Source organism: Lissotriton helveticus, chromosome 12, assembly GCF_964261635.1.
Source record: "Lissotriton helveticus chromosome 12, aLisHel1.1, whole genome shotgun sequence".
Classification (NCBI taxonomy): domain Eukaryota; kingdom Metazoa; phylum Chordata; class Amphibia; order Caudata; family Salamandridae; genus Lissotriton; species Lissotriton helveticus.
Window position 1 is genome coordinate 804,638,890 of NC_136073.1, and position 24,818 is coordinate 804,663,707.

Below are 24,818 nucleotides of genomic sequence, written 5' to 3' on the forward strand. Positions count from 1 at the left end.
ACAATCCCGGGGTGCAGAGCAGTGATCGTTATAGGGGTCCCCAGGGAGGCACGGTGCCTGTGCCCCCATGCAAAGATCACCATCGAAGCTGCCCCCATACTCGCACGCCACCCCCGGGCGTTTTTTTAAAGCAGAGCCGCCGAGCGGGGCCTGCAACAAGCGCCCACCCCAGCAGCGCCCAACTGTCGGCTGTAACACCACATCCTGACTCCAGGAAGAACCAAGAGGAAGGGGGCAATATTCAGGGCAACGGTAAGTAGAGGGTCTGGCGTAAAGGCCAGAGCGGCAGACCTTAAAGCTGAGGAACCAAGTTCGAGTCTTGGCGAAAGGGTCAAGCATCCTGTGAATTTGGGCAAATCACTTAATCTCCCGGTGCCTAAAAAAACGAATGTGTCCGTCTGTAATGCCACTGGTACTAATGTAAAGCGCTCCGGAACCTTCGGGCCGAGCTCGCGCTATATAAAACTCGCATATATTCGGTTCGAGTTTGCGCTATATAACGAAATATGAAGTGGTCAACTGTTGAGAAGAGCGAGGTGTTATTAGGGCAAGAATTTGGGCCACCCAAGGCAACGAAGAGACGAATGGGGCCGAACCTGGGATGGAAACAGGAGTCAGCGAGGGAGGAGGAGTTTTTTTGTACAGCCTGTACCACAGGTGAGAACGAGGAGCTAAATATCCCACATTATGCACAAACCTTGTATTCCATTGATTAAGTAGGCCATTTTTGGGTGCTTAGGCGAGATTCGTGAGGAGTCGTCTATCGGGCGGGTGCATTGAATCTCGCAAACCACTCCAGCTAAAGGCACTTCGAACAAGTCAGGTCCCGGGCCGTGCTGTGATTGGCTGACGTCACGGGGTGTCCCGGGCCGGCAGCCAATCACAGCGCGGCCCGGGAAATGACGTCACTGGGGTGTCCCGGGCCTGCAGCCAATCACAGCGCGGCCCGGGACACACGGCAACAAGGGGCGGGGCTTAAAAAAAGACCCAGAAACGCCCCCGAATCGCGTTTTCTCTGGAAAACGTGATTGACGGCCAATCTCTTCCAATGGCTAGCCTCCATTTATGGAGCTAGCCAATGGAAAAAGGGGCGGTGTCAAGTCCCCAGTATAGAGATAAGATTAGATTTCGCCTGGGCGGAGCAACTGCTATGCAGTTGCAACGCCAGGACGAAACCTAAAAACATCCAATAAGAAGGATGCTAAAGACGCTATACTCAATGGGAGGGACAACCACAGGAAGAGGAAGCAAATATATTGAATAAGGAGAAAGCAAATGAGCTTCAGAAGAAAGCCAGACAATAATAAGCAAAGCGCTGTCCGAAAACCCCTGCAAGTTTTTGTATTGTACACAGCAGGTCTTTAGACAACAAAAACTGCCTACAGGCAAGAGCCTCAAAATGACATGACTTAGGGAGTCATGTTTGGGACAGGAAGTGGAGCATGAGGTGGAGTATAGAATGGTGTCTCTGAATTTTCGTGATTTAGGATTAAAAAACAGAATGTTCAAGACAGTAGTTTGGGATGCCTTAGAGGTTGGATAGGCGGGGGTTAGTAGATGTCAAAACATAGGTCTCAAAAGCATCACAGGTCAAAAAATAAGATATGGACAGTTCAATCAGTCAATCAATCGAGTGGCTTGTAAAGCGTGACTACTCACCCGAAAGGGTATCAGGTAATACATTAATGAATGAAAGTAGATTTATTGAGCATGACTATTACCCATACAGCATCCTGACCCTTTTTATGCTAGCTATTCTTAGCCAATAAAAAGGGAGAGAAACTCAAGATAGGGGCTTTGTAATAGCCAAGTTTTGAGGAGCGTTTGAAAAAAAAATGTGGTTTTCAATTTCCCAAAAACGAGACTAGAGTTCCACAATTTATTTGATAGAAAAGAGAAGGACATATCTCCTAGTTTTCATTGATTAATGTTACGACTAGGGGATACTGTGTAGTGGAGCATTACAGGCACGAAGATCCATGGTGTGTTAACTTTCTCCCAATGGTAGACTGGGCCCAATCGATAAATGCCTTATGAGTGAAACATTAGACTTAGAAAGTGATCATTTTCCATACTGAAGGCCAGCAGTGCTTAATTTGAGCCGGTGGTTTGCGGTGCTCTGCACCGGCACCTAATCATCAACACCGGCGCTTATCATGAGCACCAGTTAAGGCCAAATTCATTTACGGGGAGATTATGTAATTTGCCCAGATTCACCACAGGATGTTGAGCCGACACCAGACTCGAACTAGGTTCCCCAGCTCCGAAGTCAGCACCTCTGGCCAATTACGCCACATCCTCTCCCCACTTTCATGGCTCTTTTTTAGGTGGCACTAACAGGAGAAATGGGCTGGTGCAAGTTGCCTCCTGACGAGAGCCCCGGCTCTTATTTTTTTTTTTTTTTTTACAAATTAACCACTGAAGGCCAGTAAAGATTCTTCACATAAGTTGTGCCCAACACATGCATGGAAACACTTGAGCTGAAACCATTTTGGTCCACCTGTAGACTCTGAGTGAGATATTGTGGAATTCTCAAATATACAGGGTTCTTCTAATCAGCTTTGGAGGAGGTAAGAGCCTGGACTACTGTCTGACAGGAGGAAAGTAGAAGGAGAGGGAAGACTTTTAAAAAGTGAAGCAGGTAAGAAAACAGGTCGCCGAGATCCATTGAATATGCAAAGAAAATGAAAGCAGCCATCAAACAGAATACGCATCTTCTTGGCAGAACTGGAGGATAGCCTGGGAAATCCTTGACATCCTCTGACCACTAAGAGGTCGACCCAACCAGTGACTGTTTGCTGAATAAAGAAATTCAGTTTTCTCTCTGTGCAATGTCAGACAGTTCTGATTCATCCACTGAGATACATCAGTGCCACCTCACTCTTGGCGTATTCTATTCCTACAGGTTCTGCACATAAGGGGAAAGGGGAACAGGATGATGAGAGAGGGCTCAAAACTGTTTCTTCACACAATAGTAATCTTCTTTCTTTCCCAGTCTTGGTAGACCAGCTACATCTGGTGATAGTGGGCACTCTTGGGTTGCACCTATGAAAAAAACAGTGATGAATACTTATTTTCTGACTCAATTAACAAATAACAATTTATAGTCACGCTCCAAACTTCGTTGTTTTTTTCCTTCTTTCCCCGTTATCTCAATAAGGTGGCATTACTTTAAGTCATTAATACTGTCCTTATATCGCTCTTGGGAATCTATCCTTAATAATGTCTTGACCTTGCACCCGCTTGCATTTTCACCATATAGCTGTTTTTTTGCAATTCAAGATTCTGCATGCATTCTTCTCAAGCACGCTTCACTATTTGCTTATAAATCTTGCTTGGCTTACATTTGTACATTTATACTTTTGTGCACTTTGATAACCTACTTAGTTGAATGATTAACTTCTTTCTTTCAGGTAGTATGGAATTAACTTCTTCACGTCCAATGATCACAGTGGCGAAGATTCTTAGGCTGGCGCTGGTTGCGTGTCTTTGAAGTGCTAAAGGTACCGCTCTTCTAAACTCAATATCTTACCAAGGTGGGTTTACCATCTAAAATCTTTAAATGTCATACAATAATCCTGCATTCTTCCCAATAGTACAATGGAGCTGAGGGCGCCCACTGCCTCGTCTTATCTGCTGGCTTTTTTTTTTTATTTTTTTTTATTGAAAAGTAACAAACATACAATAACAACAAAACTTCACAAGGCAGAAAATATACAGTGCATCATCATGGATCCATGTGGGCGGTGCTCAAAACAAAATCAACATATGACAGTCGGTTAAGAGAGGGGTAGGGGCAGGCGAGGAGACAAGCAACAAATGCATCGGTGATAACAAGTGAACGCCAATTAGGGGGATAAAGACACATCGGTAGACAAATCGTGAGGGGGAGTACATATATTACCCCGATATGCGTTCCATTGGGACCAGATACGACCCCATTTCTTGGGACATCCCCGGGAAAGGTACACAGTCTTCTCTCGAAACATGCACCAATCCATGTTTTCTTTCCATGTGGACAGGGTAGGTGGCCTATGTGAACCCCAAAGCTGGGCAATGTCCCTTTTAGCGACCATGTTACCAAGGGCCGCCCACGTAATTTGTGCAGAATTGTAATCATTAGGCTCCCAAACATTAAGCAGACAACGCCTGGCTTCGGGCAGCAGAGACACACCCGTAACACTCCTCATGACATCATGCACTCGGGCCCAGAATCGTACCATCTCCGGGCATTCCCACAATATGTGGAGAAAGGTGCCAGTCATACCACAGCCACGCTTGCATAACCCATCCACGGAAAACCCCATCCGAACCAAACAAGGCCCAGTGACATACACTCTGTGCAGTATCTTCAATTGGACAAACCGCAAACGGGCAGGAATAGCGACCTCTTTGGGCGAGGACAAAGCCGATTGCCAGTCCTCGTCGTCTAATTCCAGGCCGTCAGAGCACCATGCGTCTCTAAGGCGAATCAGTAAATCCGCTCTGTTATTAATAAGCTTTTTGTAAATTAAGGAGATCGTACTGTCGGGTACATGTCCATCCAGAATGCGGTCTTCCAAAGGGGAGGACTCAGGGATATCAGTGCCCACTGGGAACACCGACAACAAAGCATGGCGGACCTGAGCGTATCGAAAAAATTCAGTTCCACCCAGGTCATACTCCAGACGCAGCGCATCGAAGGACTTGACCGTCCCCTTCGACCACAAGTCACCCACTTTACTAATACCAATCATATCCCATTTGTCAAAGCCCTTCGTCTGCCACAGAGAACCCAAGCATTCCGAGTCATACAGGGGAGTGGCCCGAGTGAATCTACCAGTCCAGCCCAGGGCCGCAGTCGCATCACGCCACACTCTCACAGCAATCTTAGTGGGACCGGTCAGCGCTCCGCGGTGACCACCGGAGTACAGTGCTCTACTAAAGGACCCTCCCGGAAGGATAAGCCTATCCATGGAAAACGCCGGAGCCGGGCCCGGAGCGTAAGTCGCGTGGTTAATTGCGCTGAGTTGGGACGCCCAGTAATAACGTCTGATGTCTAGGAGGGCTATGCCGCCGTCATACCATGGACGTGTGAGCTTGGATAGGGCGATACGGGCGCGCCCGTCCCAGATAAGTTGCCTCTGCAGATTTTCCACTGCACGAAAGTAGCTGGAAGCAATCGGGTCGAAGGAGTTCTGTAGCGCGTATAAGAAACGGGGCAAAGACATCATTTTAAAGAGCGCCGCTCTGCCGAGGGGCGACAGTGGCAACTTACGCCAGCGAGCCACATCAAGTTTAAGCCGCTGAAGGGGGGGCAACAGATTAAGTTCATAGCGCGTAACGGGATCCAGGAAAATATAAATCCCCAAGTACTTAAAACCGGTCTTCGCCACCTGAATTGGAAATCTACGCGGCAACGGAGGAAGATCTCCTGCCAAAGCGTAGACGTAGGATTTAGCCCAATTGATAACGAGACCGGAGTTCTTGCCGAAGGAAGCAAGCACATCAAAAAACACGTTGAGGGATTTCCGCGGCGAGGTAAGATATAGGAGGATATCGTCTGCATACAGGGAGACTCGATCCTCGAAGTCGGGGGACCATCGAATGCCCCGCATGGACGGTTCCCAACGGAGCCATTCCTCCAGCGGTTCAAGAGCGAGAGCAAAGAGCAATGGAGACAACGGACAGCCCTGCCGGGTACCCCGTCCAAGCTCAAAGACGCAAGAAACTCGTCCGTTAACCACTACCTGGGCTAGGGAATTCTCATAAAGAAGCTTCACCCAGGCTATAAAGCCTGGCCCAAACCCGAATTTCGAGAGGGCCGCCCACAGGTAGGGCCATTCGATCGTGTCGAAGGCCATGGTAGCGTCGAGAGAGGCTAAAATGACCGGTTTCGTAAGCGTCCCAACTCCCGCGAGAACCCTGTGGAGTCTGCGCAGGTTTAAAGCAGTGTTGCGGTGCGGGATAAAACCGGACTGATCCGGATGGATAAGGTCTCCGATCACAGTGACCAATCGATTAGCCAGAGTTTTTGCCAATATCTTGGGTTCGGCGTTGAGCAAAGAGATAGGCCTGTAGGAGGTACAGCGGTCTCGAGGCTTACCCTCTTTAGGAATAACAAAAATGGTGGCAAGTCGCTGGTCCAAGGGGAGGGAGCCCGACTCCAGGGCCTCGAGAAACATGTTCCGTAAATGGGGCGCCATTTTGTCGGGCCGCAGCTTATATAACTCAATAGGCAAACCATTGGGGCCCATCGCCTTACCCGAGCGGAGTGATCGGATCGCCACTGCGATTTCATCCACCGTCAGCGAGGCGTCTAAGAGATCCCTATCTGAGTCAGAAAGGCGAGGCAGAGCAATGTCCCGCAACAGTAAACGAGAGTCTTCCTCGTCTCGATCACAGACTGAGGTGTACACAGTCTCAAAGTGATCCGCGAAGCACTGAACGATCTCAACGGGGTCTGTGACACACTCACCATCAAGCCTCTCAACCACTGGGACCACTCGATTCACTCTCTCCTTCTTATCCAACCACGCCAACAACTTGCCCGCTTTGTCACCCACGTCATACAATCGTCCCTGCTGCTCCCTGTACATCACTTTCGCTGCATCCGTAACAAGAGCCTTGTAGTCCGCCTGTTTCAGAGCAAGGGAGTGCAGCTTTGCGCTAGATACACCAAGACTGAGATCATCCTCCAAAGCAACAATCTCAGATTCCACCCGCACAACCTCCACAATAGCAGTCTTTTTCGCAGCGGCAATCAGGGATAAGGACTGCCCACGTATCACAGTTTTAAACGCTTCCCACAACGAAACAGACGAGGAGACAGACCCCACGTTTTCGTCAAAATAGTTCTCAATGGCTTTAACAAGGCTGGAACGGGTCAGGGGATTATGAAAGTACCAAGGGTTAATCGGAGCCACTCTACCCTCGACTCCCACACCAACCTCGTAACGGAGCCATAATGGGGAATGGTCCGAGATTCCCCTAGGGAGCAGACGAATTTCCCTGATAGAGGTAGACTGAATTGCGGGCAATAAAAAGTAGTCCAGTCTGGACAAACTGCCATGGGCCCCAGAGTGGAAAGTGTATTGCAACTGTGTAGGGTGTAGCAGCCTCCAAGCATCAACAAGCCCAAAAGTCTCTAACAAGTCGCTCAGCCACCTGTGCGCCCTAGGCAGGTCTCTGGGTGGATGTCGGTCAGAAGCGCCAGAGACAACAGAATTAAAGTCCACACCCAGGATCAGAAGCCCTTCAGGTAAACCCAAAAGGACACCACACAAGTCAGCGACGGTTAAGGTCTGCAGGCCCGGGGGAACATAAACCGAAAGTACGGACAAGGTCTTCCCCTCCCATCTACCAGTGAGCACAGCGTAGCGCCCCCTGTCATCAAGCTTGACCTCATCAACTGCAAAAGGGAGGGAGGACCGAAGAAGGATGCCAGCCCCCCTAGACCCAGAAGTAAACCCCGCGTGGGCCACTAGGCGGTAACCACGTCGATTGAGAGCCTGACAAGCGTTTCCTATTAAATGGGTCTCCTGCAAGAGGACAATATCGGGGGAATGTTGCCTAAGGTATCTCAAAACAATACCCCGCTTAATCCTGTCTCCCAAGCCATTGACGTTCCAGGATAAAAGTCTCAACTCACCGCCCCCCATCCCCAATGCATGAAAGGAGCAGGACCCACATAGAACACCACAATCAATACGATGCCTCGTGAAGAAACAAAAACACACAAACACCCCCCCCCACCCCCAAACTCACCCATGGTACTCCCCCCACTCTGCACCCCTGCGTAAGACTAAAAAGCCACCCCAACTTGCAGTGTGCCTGTCGCCCCATAACTAAACTAGACTACGCTAAGACCCCAGGAGGAGGAAGAGTCCCCGTTTATCCCCCGCGACCCCCGGGCAGATCAAGGTCTAAGAAGTCCCAAGGACAAACTCAGCTGATACAGCAGACAAAAGTCCAGATGTCGGGATCCACCGGCGAAGTCCTCACTCGGCCACACCCCCGTCGGCGCCGCCAGGGTGTCCGGAGCGATCCTGTCCCTCAGGGAGTGTATCAAGCCAGTCACTGACATGATCAGGGCGGTCAAAAAAGAATGTACGTTCCCGATACTCAATCCTCAGCCTGGTCGGGAACAATAAGGAATATTTCAAACCCAAGTCTCGCAGTCGCCTCTTGACCCCCTGAAATCCATGTCTCTGCTTCTGAACAAGTGCCGAATAGTCAGGATAAAAAGAAATAGAGGCATTCTCAAATTTCACCGGTCCTTTGTCTCGCGAAGCCTGCAGCACAGCGTCCCGATCTCGAAAGTGGAACAGCCTGGCGATGATGGGTCTCGGAAGTGCACCCAGCTTAGCCTTCCCGCCGGGAACACGATGAGCCCTTTCCACCGCAAAGAATTTACTAAGTCCCGCAGGAGCCAGATGGTTGGAAATCAAGTCTTCAACCAGGAGATCAACCCCTTCAGTCTCGGAATCCTCCGGAACACCAATAAGGCGTACATTGTTGCGGTGGGCCCTATTTTCATAGTCCTCAAGACGGCGAGCCATTTGGTCATGTGAGGAACGAAGATTACCAATATCCGCTTGGGCGTCCGAGACATCAGTGACCAAACTGGAGGTCTTCAAGCCCAACGATTCCACTCTCTCGTTGGTTTTCGAAAGATCCGCTCTAATCAGCGTGATATCGATGGCCACTGTGTTGATCTTAGTCGCCAAGGCCTCATATTGTTGCCCCATAGAGGCCTGCATGGCGGCAATGGCTCCCATAATGTCTTTCAATGACGGGTCCGAAGTCTCCGGAAAGAGGGTCATAGAAGTGTCTGAAACACGGCTCACAGCGCCGGGCGAACCCTTGGCATGTGCATAGTGGTCCATGGTGTTGGTCTGATGTTGGCCGCCACGTAGAGGCGCCTTAGTCTTCCGCTTTTCGAGAGGCTGTCCGGTAGCCATCTTGGAAAAGGGACCCCGGAGGGGTCCCTGCGACCTGGTGAAAATGGCCGGGAGCAAGCGTCCAAACAATCAATAAGACCAAGTCCAGACTTTGCGAACAAATGTAGATCAAGCCGTGAGCAGGCAGCCAGGGAACCCCACACAGGAGAGAGAGCAACGGGCCAGTCGAAGACAGTGAGAGGCAGCACCCCTACCAGTGGAGCCGGGGAATCGAAACTGAAAGTCAGGAGGGGTCAACCCGGCGGGGACCCTTGCAGCCGTTGTTGATCAACTGGTCCCCGGCCTGTTCCAAAACCGAACCCCCGGTCTGCCTCGGGGTGGGCCTCAGAATGTAGAAACAGCGTAAAAGTGGACCCCGAAGGCCGATTTCGAAATTTCAAAGTGTTCGATGATCAGCGAGGATATGCGAACAAAAGCCCGTTGACGAGATCAGGATGTTGCCAGGATAAATGTGAGAGGTGGCACAGGTCCGGGGAGCTCTGTGCTCACGCGACCATCCTGGATGCCCGCGTAGCTCCTCCTCCCATCTGCTGGCTTTTTAACACCTTTTGAAGCGATCCCTGACCATTTATAAATGGAAGGGTTTACAGTGTGACCATCAATGAAATTCTTGTCTCCACCTCCTCAAATGTCGCGTCAATGACAGATTGGCGGATGCTGCGTGTCTGTGTGTGTGTGTGTGACATAAGGAGTATTCGGAATTAGACGTGAGTGATGCTTCCCATGACAATTTGACATACATTGCTGATAATTGGACGTGTGGCTTCATGATATTCAATTATGGACAGAACAATTTGTGTGTCATAGGCAACAATGTAGACCTGAGGATTGGCTCCTGAGGTGCAGCACAACAGATAGAAAATAGAGGCTATGGAAAGGGTGGACATGTCAGGACTTGAGTTTTGTCAGCAAGGAACATTCCAAGATTGCTTGCAAATGGCAGCCTAGAGAGAAGTATTGGGTGGGAAATTGTGTCAAAGACTTCAGAGAGCTCTAGAAGGAGCGAGGCCGCAGAGCCACACCACTCTAAAATGTTCCTAAATGATCATTTATGGCAAGCAGGGCAGATTGAGTGGTATGGAACCAGACTGCGTATGATCGAGGAAAGAGTCGTGTTCTAGTCATATAAAGAGTTGGATGCTAGCTGCTCTTTTGAAGATCTTTGCTTGGAGGGGCAGCACAGATATTGCCGCATATCTGGTTGGAAGGGATGGATCTGTAGCTGGTTTCTTGAGAAGGGGTGTAATCATAGCCTCGGGAACGAGAGACTGCAGACGTTGGTGAGGATGCATGCAGTCTTGCAAGAAGCCAGCTGCGTACATGAGGGGTGAAAGGGTCTAGAGAGGAGCCAAATGTAGATGTCATCTAACTAGCTGTGACTTTAGATTCAGGTAACTGAGAAAAGTCCTTGAAAGTAGTAACTTTGGTAGAGAGAACATCTCTGTGGGCAAGAGTCTGAGGTTCAACTGAATTGAGCACAGGGAAATCAAGAGCTATATTCCCGAGTAAGGCCCATGTAGCGAGGCAGCTTATTCCTTACATTGTCCTAGGAAATAGCATGTCAGCTGTGAACTTTTTCACACGGTTGCATGCACAACAATGTTGGATGTGTTTCTCTGAAACTACTTTGTTTACACATCCAGCTTCACACAACATTGTCACGATGCCCTGAACATCATGTACTAGGCCTCTCTACACACTAGGCTTAAAAGTAGGCCTATCTTCATCCACGGGGCGACATCGCTATCTACATATCCATAACATCACTAATCTAGCATATCACAAAGGCTTCTTTTTTTTATAAACAGGCATCCCGATCGATAGCTAGAGGAGGCACTTCTGCTGACACCGAAGGCACCCGCCTGCTGAGAAATCACCACGCACCAGTCTCATTCCATGAGGGGTGTCCAACTTGAGGCCAAGACGGGGTCCTACACTCTCTTCCAACAGCTAATGGGGTTGGATCGTCCCTAGGGGGGATTCTTGGCTGTATATCCATACACACTCTAGGTTTACTCAGACTAGGGTCTGCATCGTAGGAGTATGTTAGATTACCATATTGCATATATGCTGCATATATTCATTGCTTCAGCACCACGGTAGAAATGTATCTACTGTTCACTCTTTTGGTGCTTGAAATCTCCTTTATTTGCCTCTGTCTCCTAATCGTTGCAGCTCAAGTATTTTATGCAAGAATAACGTTGGTTCAATAAATATTATTGAAAATCTCCCACTGTGTATTCTGTATACTTCGCCGAGAGAAAGTAAGCACGAATGACTGAGCGAAAGATTCTGCACTGTTTCCATGATCCCTGGGTGATCAGGGTTGTCATGTTCAGTGGTTGCCAGAAACTGTTTGCTCCCTGGTAAGTTAGGGGGGATTGCAGTGGCACTGTGAGCTAGCTGATCTATAGGCCAACATATCCTGCGGGGTGTCTGGAACCAGTCTAGACACCAACCCCTTAGTTTATGTTGTCCAAACAATGCGCAGATTCTACGGATTAGTCGGAACTACACGACACAAGATAAGCATTTTCTATGTTTTCTTTGAAGAAGCTGCCAAGATTGTTGCAGAGGAACTGAGAAGGGCAAAAAGACTCTTTTTGGTCTCCTGATGGATAAGATTGTTAACAGTAATAAAAAGGTTCCATGCTGGATGTTTTGGATTAGAGACAGTTGTTGCATAAAAGTCAGTCTAGCTGCTTTAATGAACAGTTTTGGATGGCATCGCCAACGAGGGTCTTGTTTTCCGGCTCATTCAGGATCCTCCATTTTCAAAAACATGTTTTGCATCTTCTTTTGACTTCCCAGAGGATATCTATATGTGAAGCAAGAATCAGGGGCGTGTTTCTCTTGAGTTAAACAATATGGGTAGACGCAATTACCTCTAAGGCGATGACAATCCATTTGACAGACTTCACCGCCATAACATTTATATTACCTGAGTGGGGTGGGGTGCCTGGATCAGTTTCAGTGTTACATTTATTCTGTCTGATTCTCACCCATAAAAACAAATATGAAACAAATATAAAAACCCAAGTGTATTGTTAAAATTACATTTTAATGTATTCATTTAATCATATTACATTTATATGTTTTGATTAGAGATTTTCCGCCTATCTTCATTTCTTTTCCCCTCACTGTTATTTGCATACCTATATTAGAGAGATAGGGTGTCCACAATTGAACTGCATGTGTTGTCAGCATTCTGCATAAGATCTGCCTTGTGCAGCACCTTAAGGGTGACATTTTAAGGTGTGGTCTCAGGCATGCCAACAGTCAATTTAGACTCATCGGGCTGGTTTGAAGCATTGAATAAACACCAGTTCTGACAGGTGAAATTTACTGCTTTTTTTAGGTTTTGCCTGCACAGCGCACTGCTTGCGATCTCTTGTAAACACTCTCATTTCCTTGCTTCTTATTGGTCAGCGCCTCCTCCTCGGCTTCCTCCTTGGGCTTTGTATGTGTCCCTGCCGTGGAGTATGGACCATGCAATAATAATAATAATAATAGGGAGATTTATAGAGCGCCTGGTTACGCGCACCGGCATGTCCCCGCGCTGTGACAAGTGGAAGCGACAGAATCAGGCGGCCAATAGCAGTGCAAGTCTAGCAGATAAAGAGATAGGTTTTAAGTTTCCCCCTGAATCTAGATTCAGATGGATTCAGATGTACTGCTTCCTGTCTAACTCCAGTGTCCTTCCACTGGTTGCAGGCTTCCACAGCAACTCTTTTTTTACTTTTTTTTACATGCACTCTTATAGAGTGCATGTGTCTGCAGTCTGTTTTACCCCCCACTCCTCCCGCTGTTACTTCTCTCTCCCTCACGTTGCTTTCCCCCTCCTCACGCTGTCATACTTTCTTCCCCATCGCTCTTGCTGCCCATTGTTTGTTCCTCACCCCTGCTGTCCTCCCACTGTCCACTGTTTGTTCCCCACCCCGCCCTGCTCTCGCGCTCCGTTGTTTCTTCACCTCCGCCCTCCGCCCTCCGCCCTCCCGCTGTTTGCTCACCCTCCCGTTACTGTCCATTATTTGTTCCCCACCCTCCTCTGAACTCTATGTTGCCCACGTCCAGTAGTGGGTGGCAGGGAAGGAAAGTGGAGTGGCGGGGTAAGAAGGGAGGGGGGTCACGTGGGGGGGGGGGCATTACAAAATAAAAAAACGTATTACATTCTCGCCAAGTCCACAGCCGCCTCTTTTCCGTTGTGTCGTCTCTCATCTCTCCGGAACAAGGATCCCTTCCCTGACCAATCACAACACTGCAATGCAGCGTTGCGATTGGTCGGAGCGCTGTAGCTCGGTGCTCAGATGGGCCCTGGGAGGGTTTGCATGTTTCTCACCAGGCTGTATAATGCAGCCTGGTGAGGAACATTCAAAGTGCGCATGACTGCTTGGGGCAGCCCGAGAGGGCCGTCCAAGCATTCATGAGCACTTTGGAGTGTGAAGCAACTAGTCCTCCTCCCGGACGTCACGGTCACGGGAGCAGAGCCCTGCCCAACCTAGACGAAAAAAAAATGCTAACAGAAATAACTTCTGTTATTATGATTTTTTTTTTACACTGATGCGTGAGCAGTGGGGTGATGCTCCTCCACCTTAGCGGATGAGCCGCCACTGCCCACGTCATAGTGCTTTGTAGTTTTTTTTTTTTACTTTAAGGCATGTGGCACAGCAGCTCGCAATGATGTGCAACATGTAAAACAGAAAACAATTACGAAGCAAATAGATCTCGCTTTGCCAATGCTTGTTTTACTTAGCTTCCACCCTGCTTCACCAATCTGCAGTAAAAGTCTGTCAGCAGGTAGTCTGGGTAGAGCGCTATGTTTCAGCGTCTGCGGTTTGGAACCTCAGCTGCAGTCAGTTGCACATAGCAGCAAGTGAGTGAAAAACTGAGTGTGACAGGTTAGGGGAGGAGACTCCTCAGGACGCGTGTCGTCTGCCAGTGGCGGGTGTATCGAGGTAGGCCTCTAAATCTCCAAGTTGGGCCTGACTCAGCTGTGTCCAGTTGCATTCCACAAGGTTTGGATCCATGCCAGATTCTCAAGACATGCACACAAGATTCATTGGGCTGCCTCTTAGTTGGAATGCATGAATTGCTGTAATTTACATAGTCAGTAGTTAGCCTGGAAATCTTCTAAGGCGCCGAACTTCATGACTCAGCGCTGGATGCCACCTGCATACAGAGTTCAGGAAAATAATTGGGTCCCAAAGATGACTTCAATATAAATAGCTTTTGGGTGGCGGTAGGTGTAATCTCAGATGCTTCGAATGTCCTACAGAGCCATCCTGAGCGTAGTGTCGTCACAGCCTGCGGATCTTCTGAGGCACACCGCTGACACTTGCGGGGTGTTCGTGCAAGCAGGAAGCACAGGGGCAAGAAATGGCGGAGGGACTCGCGTGATGGAGCTAAATGCGCCCCACAGAGCTTCCTTCCTGCTCGCGAGCGAGAAAATTGGTAACTACTGAGAGCCCCCTCGATCGGATGATTCATCCACTGAGCAGATATTATTCTGTGCATGCACAAGAATAAAATAGGAATATTACTACAGCATGGCTGGCAGTGGTCATTAATACAATCAAGTATAGTGCAATTGATGAAAAGATCACTGACGTGTGGGAAAAAAATCCTTATCGTACAAAGAAATTTGAAGCATTCTCAGAAAGGTTGGTCCTAAACCCTTCCTTCCTCCCCTCTATGGATTTTGATTTAGAAATCTCTCTGCAGCTTTACCCTGGGCCCTGTTGACCTGGAAAGGAGTAATACAGCTGCCAGGCCAAGTATAGCCTTTCAAAGGAGACTTATAGGAGCAATCAACTCAAAAGGTCTAGGTTTTTGCAGAGACGTTATGCACAATCATACCTCCTGTCTGTGGCCTTCTTCAGGACAAGCACTCCTAATTACAGAGAAACAGCGGGCCGGGGACGAATAAAAAGGGAAAGCGGGCGAGCACGGGGAGTACTGAGAGATGAAAAAGCTGAAAATTTGTCAACAATTTGTCAACCTAGTTACATTTTGATCACCAGACAATCAGCTTTCCATTCAAACATTTTCCAGCATGAGTTAAAGCAGCTGATAGAGAATAGAACATTAAAAAAGATCCCTGAAAGCAGAAGAAACAAGTGGTGTTTTTCAGATACTTTGCCTGGAAGAAGACATTGAAGGGTTGGAGGCCAATTTTGAGTCTCAGAATTCTCAAAATATATCCGATCATAGGTATTCAAAACAATAGAAACATGAACTAGCATTTATTGCGCCATCGAGAACGCCTTCCCAATTTCCACAGACCCACGTGACCTCATTCTAGTTATCTCCACATATGTGAAGCACAGCCAATAAATGCCACAGGTTCATTTTGGATGACAAACAGTATTAGTTAAGGGTTATCTCAATCCCTCCCATGCTTGCACTTTCCTTGGTGGCACACCTTCTCAGAAAGAGAGTTCATTTACACCTCTGCCTTTGGCCAGAGCCCCACCATCAGGGAATGCTGCTAGAGCTGTAGAAACAGGTTCAGAACCTGTCTTTCAGGTTTTCTAACCCTACCTGATGGTATGCTCTGGTGCGTACCAAACTTAATCACTTTGTGGGTGCTGACGTAAATCAAGTTCTCCGGAGCGCAGGACTTAACCACGGAGGCAGCGCATTACAGGTTCAGCCCGGAGGCAGCGCATTACAGATGCCGCATCTGACCGCAGTGAGAAATTCAAGACATATTGACTTGTCTTCTACGGGTGCTTCCTGACTTGTGTTCTGCGGATGCTTCCTTCCTAGCTCAAGTCGTGTCCATATCAGACGTTTCAGAATAAATTTCTGATTCTTGACGACGAGCAACTTCATTGACCACGTCAAAATAATGGCGCTGACAGCGTTTCAAAATACGATCAACCTGTTGCTCTAGAACCCAAGTGAAATTGGTGATGTGTGCACCTCTAGAAGCGGTAGAAGGATAGGGAATATCTTTCCATGACGGGCCATGAATCGGACTAAGAGAACTGACCATGTATTATTGTGATCAGTGTTCTGGTAATAATATTAGCACCAAAGTCATAAAGTCGCTTTTATCATTGGTGGCGAAGGGATGGTTGTGATTGTTGACTGCGAAGACAATAGACGTTCTATATTCACACAACACCGGGGCTCTCTCTTTTGAACCCTCTCTCGGTCTCTCTCAGAGCTGGTCTTTTGGACATGGGCACTCAAACTTTGATGCCCCTTTCACCGAAACGCCGAATTGGAATAGGAGAGAAAACAATGGACACCCAAAGCTAAGACTTACGTTCAGATCATTAAAGGCAATTCCATGTGTAGTGACTTCACACCGTTCACCAAGTGGGGCTAACCATTGGTGTCCGTGTTCAGCATAGCCGCTAATGCCATTCCTGGACCTTGGAGAACTGAACAAAGCGCTTTGTGATGATTTGGTTTTGGGATAAACATGCTTTTTCCAAATTTGGTGAGCGAGACAATGTTTTCAAGCCTGCCACAATAGTAGATGGTACATAACAATATGCTGAATATAAATTCCCAGCTGCAAAAGAATACAGAAAAGAAGGCTTCTCATTCATGACTGACTATCTTAGACTCTGGCTGCTTTGGCCTTGAGGTCCTATCGCCGGGATATATTCAAGCTACAACCATTATAACTCTGGCAACTTTTTGATAGCTTTGGCAACTTTTATAACGCATTACAATGGTTTAGGAGGTTTAAAGAGTAGAAGGCCTCTTCTACCAGCGAAACGTATGCACATACGTACAAACAATCCTGCATGTATGGACAAGACAAAACACACCTCACCAGTAGCTGAGGGCATCACTCATTCTTACCTGTGCAAGCTTGTTAAAAGGTCACAAATAAAGTCTATGGATTAACCACTGAACCACTTGGGAGAGGAGTTGGCCTAAACGGCTAGGGCAATTGACCTAGAATCTGGGGAACTGGGTTCGAGTCTCGGCAATGACGCTGAACATCCTGTGATTTTGGGCAAGTCACTTAATCTCCCCGCACCTTAAAAAATGAATGTGTCCTCATGTAATGCAACTGGTGCTATGTAAAGTGCTCTGATACCCGATTTGGGTCAAGTTGGCGCTATATAAAACTCTGGAAAATAAAGTAAATAAACACATAACTGAAAGATGCAAAGTTTTTCTCTGTTCACTGGTCCTGTCTTCAAAGACCTTTTTAGTAAATTACCAAATAAGGTCCACTGATGATCATAAACCATGCCCACTCTGAGAGAGTGTGTGTATGCACTGGTAAAACTGTGGTGCCCCCTTTGCTCACAGACAAGTTATTTCTTGCATTGATTTTTGAGTAGGGGTGTGCAAAATCTGTGTAATTTGCTTTTGCAAATTGGCAGGAAATTTTGGGAAAATTAAGCAAAATTACACATAGCTACACAAAATGCGAATCCGTCATTTAGCTCTATATTTTAGCACCCAATGCATCGATGTGTCAATTATTGACATGAAGACGCGTTTTGCGATTAAAAAACTAGCACAGAAAATACAAGTGGTGCGAGCAAGAGCTGATTGTGTTCTGGCTACTTGCGTTATTCCTGAGCTCTTGTGGTAAACTTTTGCTGCGAACGGCATGTTATTCATTAAACGACGTTGCGTAATGTTATAATTTTGTGGAATTTTATGTATCAAGCGTAACACTAAATTCTTGAAATTACGTGAATTGGGCTGGCATAATTTAAATTTCGCCAGGGACAAGTTTTCTCCTAGTGGTTAGGTACAGGATGTGTACACTTCAAAAGTAAAACAATGAAACATATCTGCCATTTCTCAGCTTGACAGCTGGACTAATCTCTTCTCCGAAATAATGTGTTATGACATTGTGAGAATACGCTTAATGTATTCTCCGGAGCGATCTTAAACATGCACTGTTTTCAGGGCTCGAGTCGGGGTACCACGCGGGTGGACGGCGTTCCCCCACTTATTTTACCAGGAGCTCGATCACTGGAGCAAATGGAGCCACGCATTCACTCTTTGGCCTCTCTGGGGCGAGATCGGAGCTTATTCAGAACGCTGCTCACGCGCTGACTTCTCTGATGCAATCGCATCTAAGGGGTGAGCGAGGGGAGGCAATGAGTCTGATGGTGCAAGCCACCTTTCGTGACGTCACTTCCTGTCGTGACGTCAGCGTCCCCCCCACTTCGTTTATTAGGACTTGACTGTTTTACATTGAATTGTAAATACATTTATATTGCGCTTCATAATTCTCACGAGGCGTAGACGTGTATTGCCAGAAGGGTATTAGGCCCACTATTATAGAGTACTTGCTTTAAAGGGTGTTGTTGAGTTACCCTGTGGCCTGGGTTGAAAGTGGTTTGTCGTTCTGCGATCAGAGCGGTGACGCCATCTTGTCTTAAGCCTCAGCGCTTAGAAGCCTATTGGTGGGAATTATGATGCTTGTTCCGTTCATTAGTGCAGACATACTTACGTGGACTAACACAACTGAAGGAAACATTTAAAACAGGAATGATTTCCGACGCTAAATTGCATTTTTGAGCCCGTCCCCCACACGTCTCAGATGAGGCCTTAAGACGCTGCCCGGCTCTTAACTGCTTTACGGTAAAAGAATAAATGGGGCTTGGGGGGGGGGGGGGGGGCGGCTGATTCTACCTCCCTGTGCTAGAGGGTCATAAACTCTCCAGACTTTGAGATTTCTTGTCTGCTCTGACGCGCTGGGGCCCTGCCTCGGGGAGACGCAGCTGCCGTGTTTTGTCCCATGCCTCTTTCCTTGTTCTTGGCCCCTTAAACTGTCCCCAGGCTTGTGGCTTTTTTGGAGCAAACCGCAAAGTTAATTAGGAGTGAACTCCAGCTGGGGATGGCCTGGGAAAAGGACGTCCCCGAAGCAGCCTGGAAACGGAATGCAGTGTTCAGTCGAAGCGGCAGGGCTACGGAGGCGCAGAGGGGCCATCCTGCACTCTCAAACAGAGAATGATACAAGATGGCCGCAGGCAGCATTCAGTGAACTATACAGAAACTTCAGACTAGGGTGACCAACTGGCATGGGTGCAAATTCAGGATGGTGAGTGTAAGAAATCAGGACAAAGGGTCAAAATTCAGGGTCAAAATTCAGGACAGAAGGTCAAAATTCAGGACAAAGCGTAAGTTACGGCGCCATACAAGGATTTAGTTTCTGCTCTTTGGCAGGCAGAAGGAGCATTTCAAGCCCGAGTTCCGCGCTTGCTGCATGACGTCATGTGTCAGTTTGGAGTGGCGGGTTGAGTCATCCAGGGGTGTGGCATTCATTCATTCTTTCATCCATCATTCTGTCTTTCACCATTCATTCTGTCCTTCCATCTATGTGGCCATCCATATCCAAACCTATTCAACCATTTCCAAGCCTATCCATCATCTATCCTTCCATCCATCATTTCACTCATCCATCATTCCATCCACCCTTTCACTCATCAATCCATCATCCATCCATCCTTTCACTCATCCATCCACACTTCCACCCATCTATCCATTCACTTATCAATCCAACCATTTATCCTTTCACTTGCTCATCCATCCATCCATTCACCCAGTAACTCATTCGTCCATCCATTCACCATTTCACTCATCCATCCATCCTTTCTTCCAGCTCTTCACCCCCTTTCACTCATCTATACATTATTTCACTCATCCATCCTTACATCCTTCTTTTCACTCATCCATACACCCATTTGTCCAACCATCCTGTCATTCATCCATCCATACTTCACTCATCCATCCATCCTCCCTTTCTCTCTCCATCCCCCTTTCACTTAGCCATCCCTTCACCCAACCATCCACCCACGTATCCATCCACTCATACACTCATGAATCCATCCATTGACCCTATCACTCATCATCCTTTCTCTCATCCATCCATCCACCCTTTCACACATCCATCCATCCATCCATCCATCCTTTTGCCCATCTACCTTCCCTTTCACTCACTCATCCATCCTTTCATCCACCCTTTCACTCATTTGTCCATCCATTCACCCTTTCACTTATCCATCAATCCATCCATCATTCCACTCATTCACCCACCCATTTACTCACCCACCATCCACCCTTTCACTCATCCATCCATCCTTTCACTCATCCATCCACCCTTTTACCCATCCATCCACCATTCCCCCATACATCCATTTACCCGTTCTCTCATCCATCCTTTCTCTCATTATCCATCTATTTACCCTTTCACTCATCCTTTCAATAATTCATCTAGCCATTCACCCATTCCTTCACATACTCACCCGCCTTTCACATTAATATGAGCTGAGCCTTTGTCTACAGAGTTGCAGACAGAAGTGGCCCATCAGGAAGTTCACCCCATCTGTAGTTCCTACAGCAAAGGGTGGAGTGGGGTAGGGTTCACTATGCCCCTGCACATAGGCAATCTGAAAACTTGGAAGTGATGAGAGTCATGCATGTTGCACAGTGCCAGGACATGAGGTGACTGTGACATGGTGTTGTTTCCAGGGATTTAGTGGGTTGAAAAAACTTGGGGGTCTCTCCAAAGGGCGTGACCGATGTAATTAAGGGTGTAGCTTAAAACACATAACCTAAAAGTATGCGCTTAGCATAGTGTGCCGCTAGACTTGTATTCTGCTACTTCTGTTATTGCATCCAGATATATAATAGATTACACCTACAACAAGCCAGAACTATTGCCTTTGTCAATGGTTGTTAGTTGCATAAAATAAAATAGAAGCAACTATGGCTTTGTTGTATATAACATTGAAAATGCTTCAGTTCCAAAATGAAGAGACTGTGAAAGAACTAAAACCCCTTCTTTTTAACTTCTTTCGCTGGCTTCTTTCCATGAGCTGTATTCTGTACATTTCTTCTATCTGGTGAGGGGCAGCACTGTTCTTTATGTACTATTAAAACAGAATACCCTGCCCTAGACCGAGGCAGGGGGAGGCTCACCACAGGCTTTAACAGCTCGGACTGGACCATTGTCATTCTGTATGTGACAATCAACCGCAGACAGAGTGACAATGGGCGGGGTGGGGCTACTTGTGCTCGGAGAAAGAGTATGAGGCGCCCCATCAGTGAGCTTAGGCTTCTTGCAGGGGAACAGTGCTGCTCCCTGTAATGCCCAAAATGACGGACAAAAGGCGTCCGTATAAGAGATCATCACGGACAATGGACGTCCGATCCAAATTACGGACGGTCCGTGACGTTTTCGGACGGTTGGTCACCCTAGTTGGAATGCTTTAGAGGCATCTGTCTCCAGATGCTGTTGTTTGTAGAGAGCACCGGGCGCATTCAGAGGTGACATTGCATGATCCTCAGGGGCCAAGGGTGCCAGTGCTTAATTTCTCAAAACAATAAGTGCCAGAGCCCTCTTCAGGAGGCCACTACAGCTTGTCCACCCATTGCAACTGCCAATAACATTACCAACACAACTGGAAACCATCACACTCCTATAGGTATGACAGTTCAGACTATTCCAGGTCCCCAAAGCTATGAGAATGACTTTGACAGCAGTAGAAGTCATTTTAATGTACGTTTCATTGATAAACAAACTCATCTTTAAATTAAACAGATGGCGCCACCTTGTGACAGACTGTCATAAGTGCCAATGTTGACAATTAAGTGCGGGTGCCGAGAACCGAAAACCACAGGCTCAAATTAAGCACTGGGCTAGACTGGCCACAGAGGAAACCCCTTCATAGGCTGGAGGACCGGGAGCTGCTGTCGGTACTTAGTGGGCTGTGGCGTCGCCGAATCATCCAGTCCTCAAAAGTAGGCATAAGGAAGCAGTAACCATAAAAGGCTATGGTTTCTGCAGCTGATTCTCTATTTACTATTTACACCACTGCATTATTACACCTCCTTGTTGTCTTAGTAGTTGTTACCATTAATACAGCGCACAATCTGCCATTGGTACGCATGACAGCGCTTTCGGTTGTCCCGGGTTGACGTTCCTAAAGGTTCCATGGTTCCCATCTCAGACTGGGTGCCTCTGTTGCTTGTGGGGAAGCGCTCTCAGGACGGTAAATGGGGAGGTACCTCTGGCGAGGGTTGGGCCTTGGATTTACAGTCCTTGGTGGGTATCACCCAGTTGTATACGCCTGGTGATGAATGACTTGGACAGCCCAATAATTCTCAAACTTATAGTAACAAAAAGCTCTAAATGGATGAAGGAGTGTTTGCTTAAAAGGGAAGCAGCTGAAAAGCGATGTTTCATAAACTTTTTCAAGTCAGATGTTAGTAAAATCTTGCTATTTTCATATTTATAAAGTATGGAGGGCTCTGAAGTACATCATCTGTATGCAATGGGGGTCTGTGTTTGGAGAGAGGTAGTGTCTGAAGAGGACATCCTGGGACATTTAAACCAAAACATTGGAACTTTCTGTGTCAATGCAGGGTCTGTGCCGGGGAACAAAAACTGTTAGAAATCCCAAGAGCAATGTGTGTGTCCCTGCTGGTACAGTTCAGGAAACATCTAAAAAGTCTTCTATTTTCTTCTCATTTTAAATTGATCAAATCAACAGCTTTGAAGTGATTTGGTCTGCTGAGGGAGGTAGGCCTGCCTGCAAGATGGATCAGAGAGTAAAATGCCCCCTCCTCGCATTTTCTGTGATCTGCAGGTCACATGTTTGCATTCAATCACGGCTAACTCATCCTTTCATTCTTCTGAGATTGTTGAATTCACATTTTTTTTCCATGATCTTAGGTTTCTTGCGGCTGAAGCAAGAAGGGTGACAGTGGGTTTATGCAGATGGCCGCATCACCCTTAGGGCGGCAGCAGCATAGCATAGGTCCCCTGCATACTTCCGTTTATTCCTTCTCTGGGTGTGGCGGAACACCATGAGAGACCAGTTTCCCTAGCATGGTGCACATCCCCTGCAGATGTCACATCTGTGGAAGATTAATAGTATACGAGGCCTACTTATATGGAGCTACATTAGGTTCCCGACATCTTTTGTGGTAATCGTTTATGGAACAACATGTGTCGGCCCATGGTGAATCTTGGAAGCACAAAGGGTATTCTTCAGGTCACAGGAACTCATTACAGGGTGACCTTGAGATGAACCTAACCCTTTGCTCTTTAACCCTTCAAGGGACAGTTCGAATTCCAAACAAATGTGGAACTGGCCCATTCTGATCCATCTTCTATGGTCTTAATCCAATAAATGTTGAAAATCTTTATAATTTAAAGAGCATGGGATAATAGTAAATAACAATGGTAAATGCTGAGGACCTCATGCACTTGTTTTCTCAGGCTGATGGTCAGCCATTTTATTCTGTCTTGCCAGTGACTATTGGATCTTTTGTAAGTTAACCCATCCCGTGTATTGAGAAAACGTCAGGCAAATACTTTCCAGAGCAGTGTTTTTGTGTCAGCCATTTAAGTCATTGAACTGCATAAGCAAGATAAAATGTAAACCCTGTACAACAGCGAGGGTTAGCAATGTTAAGCTGGTTGGGCTTTTCCAAACATCGGAGCTCCTTAACCCAACTCTACAAATGCCATGTTTGTAGTGTGTGAAGCTACAGCTCAGTACTGAACAGTCGCGGCTGCTACATCCCACCGCATAAAAACAAACAAACAAAAAAACACCTTCTGGCCGGCCGACTGGCCAGCTGCCATGCTCCTCTCCTGCTTCCTCTTCCTTCTTTGAGGAACACTGCAATGTAGTGTTGTGATTGGTCTGAGCACTGTGACACAGTACTTAGCTAGGGGCTGGAGGGGTGGGCATGTTCTCTATAAAGGTTGTAAGGCAGCCTGTATGGAGAACAGAGGAAGTGCGCATGACAGTTTTGAGTGGCCCGAGAGGGCAGACCAAACAGTCATTGTGCACTTGGGAGGGTTGTGCCCTCCTCCCCTGCTCTTCAGCCTCGCCCGCCCCCTCACACCAGCTGCCGCAGCAGGAGGACAAATTAAAATGATAACATTACGTTATTATCATTTAGTTTTTCCTTTCTTTTGCTGCATAAAGGCAATGGGGCAACCCTCTTCCGCCTTAGCGGAGGAGCCGCCACTGGTACTGAATGTCCTATGCTGTCTACCTCCAGCATAACTGACCAACACTACAATGGAAAATATATTCAAGGCTCTGGTGTGATATCCTCTCTATCCGGTGTATTGCATAGAGCTATTCATATTTGCCTCAGTCATGGTTTCTATGAGTGGAATGTGGTAGCATTGGAATTTATCTCCAATGCTCCTCATCTCCATGGTGCTGGAATGTTGTGGTTTGAATGCGAGACAAGTTACACGCGGCTTGGAGAGTAGGCAAGAGTGAAGGCTGAGGTGTTTGCTTGGATCTTAAATAAACCTGTTGGATTAAACTCTTCCTTGTGACCATTCTCCTATTCCATTGGCGACGAGGATGTATTTTTCCTACGCTAGAACGGATACCACATAGAGAGGATTCCACCTCTGGCTACTTGCCCTTAGCACAGTTTTACTTCAATTATAAGTATGAATGTACCACTAACATCTGATAAAAACATATGCGGAAACAATGACCAAAATTAGAAGAGGCACAACAAATTTTCTTTGAATACAGATAGTCATTAACCCGTTGCGTGCTGCCGTCGGCCGTTGGACGTCGCAAGCGCTACCTCGCTGGTGCTGCGCACGTCCAACGGCCGAGGCAGCCCTGCCCGCTCTTTAGAACGCCCGCACCGCGGCGAAAAAACCGCCATGGTTAAGGCGTTAAATAGAGCATGGGGTCACAGAAAAAATAGGAGCCTGGCTCACGACTAAAAGGGCGATGTATAAAGGATATACATTTTTTATTTTTCAGAATTTTTATCGCTCTTGACCACTTTTGAAATTGGCTTTTTTTTGTGTAATAGCAAATATTGCAAGATTTGAGTATAAACTCTTCTGAGTTTCATCATGATCATTGCGATCGCAGTGTCCTAGCACAC